Source organism: Acipenser ruthenus, unplaced genomic scaffold (assembly GCF_902713425.1).
Source record: "Acipenser ruthenus unplaced genomic scaffold, fAciRut3.2 maternal haplotype, whole genome shotgun sequence".
NCBI lineage: Eukaryota > Metazoa > Chordata > Actinopteri > Acipenseriformes > Acipenseridae > Acipenser > Acipenser ruthenus.
In genome coordinates this window covers 621,461-624,761 of record NW_026708822.1, presented here as the reverse complement: position 1 = coordinate 624,761, position 3,301 = coordinate 621,461, and positions in this window count along the sequence as shown.

Genomic DNA, 3,301 nt, shown 5'->3' with positions numbered 1-3,301 from the left:
TCTCAATCAACCCCTCCCAATTCCGCTCCATGTAAGTATCAGTACCAAGGAACACGCCCAGCACCTTCATCCCTGTCCTACCCCACCTCAAAACCTGGGGCAAAACAGGAGGGCCACCCTCCTGCCAGCTCCCTGACAGGAAGGTGTCACTCTTGGCCCAGTTAATTCTTGCGGATGATGCTCTCTGAAACACACTTAAACTCTGATGCAGTTCCTGGACGTCTCTTTTATTACTAATAAAAACAGTGATATCATCAGCATATGCTGACACCCTCACTATAGCAGGAGGGGCTGAGAAAGGCACCGTCCAGCCCGCCAGCTTGCTTCTCAACAGAGCCAGCAGGGGCTCAATGGAGATGGAGTACAGCATCCCAGACAGGGGGCAGCCCTGCCTGATTCCCCTGCACACTGAGAAGGGTTGACTCAGCCCACCGTTTATTTTTAAAACGCTAAAAACATTACTATATAAAAGTTTAATAAATTTAATAAACTGAGGGCCGAACCCAAAGGCTTCCAGGGTCTCAAAAAGGTAGTGGTGGTCGACGCGATCAAAAGCTTTCTCTTGATCCAAAGAGACCAGTCCCACATTAAAATCACCCTTCTTAGCTATCGATAAAAAATCCCGGATTAAAAAAATATTATCGAATATTGTTCTCCCAGGTACACAATAAGTCTGATCAGGGTGAATTATTTTATCCAAACAGTTCCTCAGTCTCATCGCTAAACTTCTAGAAAATATTTTTAAATCAGTACATAACATTGAGACAGGTCTCCAGTTTTTAAGCACGCACAAGTCCCCTTTCTTGGGCAGCAGTGTGATGACGGCCCTGCGGCAGCTTAGAGGCAGCTTTTGACCAGCGGCAGCTTCCTATTTGCTCTCTTCTTCTCTAAACCAAAGAAGAAGCTTGTAGGAGCATCCATATCTCTCAGCTCAATAAATCGAGATCGCACTTGTGCCCCCCGCACCTTCTCCTCCAGCATGCTACCCAAAGCTTGTCTCCGCTCCACCAGGGTCTCCTTTGCAGCTGTGCTCTGCTCAGTCTCTAACTGTAGGATCTCTCTCTCTAGCTCTCTTATGACTGAGTTCAGTGACTTGGTTATATCTAAAGTGTACTGCTGACAAAATAATTTAATTTGTGTTTTTCCTATATCCCACCACTGCCTCAGATTCTTAAATTGGCTTTTTTGCTCTTGCCATTTTAACCAAAAATCCTTAAACTGTTTTGTAAAATTAGTATTTTGCAATAATTTGGTGTTAAAATACCACTGAGATGCCCTGTGTATTTCTTTACCTGTAATTGCTGTGATCAGAGTGCAATGATGGTCAGACAAGCTGTTCGGTATTATTGTTGCTTGTGTGAATTTATTGAGGTGGTGTTTGAGTGCATATATCCTATCCAATCTTGCTCTAACTGTATACTGAGAAAGGCGGTGTGACCAGGTATACTGGCGAGTGGTGGGATGCAGACACCTCCAAACATCAACCAAGCCACTGAACTTTAAAATAGCAGCCAATTCTCTCGCTGAAGGAGGATGAGGTTCAATACTATTCCTATCCTTATTAAAATCTACTGTACAGTTAAAATCCCCTCCCACTATTAATATATCATCATCATGTACTGTTAAAAGAGTCTGCTTTAAAACATTCAGGAATGCAATTCTATCCCTTCCTATATTCGGAGCATAAACATTAATAAAATCATAAACTATCTGTCCTATCTTAGTCCTCACTTTTACAAGCCTCCCTCTAATTATCTCTTTAAAATCTAAAATGTCAACTTCTAACCCTGGTTGAAAAAGCACAGCCACCCCTGTGCTGTTATTTGTTCCGTGGCTCAGCACACACTGCCCTCTCCATTCAGCAAGCCATCCTGCCTCATTCTCTCTGTCTGTGTGTGTCTCCTGTAAAAAAGCCACTCCCACCCTCTTCTGTTCTAAAAATTCAAATAACTGTGCTCTCTTAAAATCCTGCCTACAACCATTGACATTAAAAGAGATAAAATTAATTATATCCATGATGACTAAAAAGTTTAAAAAGACTAAGAAAAAGCAAACAGTAAAAGATGTAAAATTCCTGTAAAACCTATCCATTTTTCAATAAATAAATAAATAAATAAATAAATAAATATTTATACTTTGGTTTTCTGATGTAACGTTTTCCTAACTGTTTGCATGAATTTTTTCAGTCTATACCGTTTTGGTTGATCTAATTCCTGTGCTGTGGCTTTCTTAAGGGCTATATGTGCAGAATTCAAAAACAATTTCAGATCTGGAAACGACTGTTTTATATCTACGCCTCTCCTACCTTTTGTTAGATCCAAAAACTCTCTTATTTTGTTGACGGAATACAGTTTTTTCCTGGTAGTTTGGCTGTCAGTAATGTAATGTCGGAGAACAGCGAAGAGTCCGAAACCTCGCCGCCGTCTACACCTCCCATCTCCCCCTCCTCATACTCCTCATCGCTGTCATTGACCGCCGCCGCTGATGTTTTCAGCTGCTCCTCTCCCTTTAACTCAGCTACTACCTGTTGCGAGTCAGACAGAGATGGATTCACAGCAGCGCCAAGTAGAGACTCAGCGCTGCGCTCCTCTCCCTCTGAACAGGGAGGCACGGCAGCTCCAGGTAGAGACCCAGAGCCACCGTCACTCCTCCCCGGGTTCAAGTCAGGAGCCCCCGCGGCACGAGATTCCACTCCCGCAGCGCCGTGGCTCCCAGACTCGAACCTCAGTCTCTTATCAGACCTGAGCCCAATCCCCTCACCATCCGCTCCTTCAGAGCTGACGGGCTGAGAGAGCCCCTGGTCCAATGAGACCGCTCCAGAGCTCCGCTCCGACACACTTTCATTTTCCTTAGGGTCTGTAGCTAATGTTTTTATACTTTTTTTCCTTTTTCTTTCCACCACAGTGAATTCATAATTTCCAGCGGTCTCAGCTGTCTGTTCTATTAGCTCAGTTGGTTCTCCTGGCCCTGCCAGTGGCTCTGGCTGGCTCGGATCTTCCTCCCGCTCTCCCCGATCATCCCTGACTTCCTCCCCACCAGTTTCACCCTGTTCTTCCTCAGGCACCAGTCTCGGACAGTTTTTGCGCTGATGCCCCTGCGCTCCACATTTAAAACAGCGCATTGTGTTAGTGCTAGCAAAGACAACACATTTGCTTCCTTCCACAGTAAACGTCCAAGCTACATCAATATCTACATTAGGATTATTTAATAAAATGAATACCTGTCTTCTAAATGACATGACATGCTTTAGTTTGGGATCTTTGCATCCTAACGGTATTGATCTAATCGGGGATGTTAATTT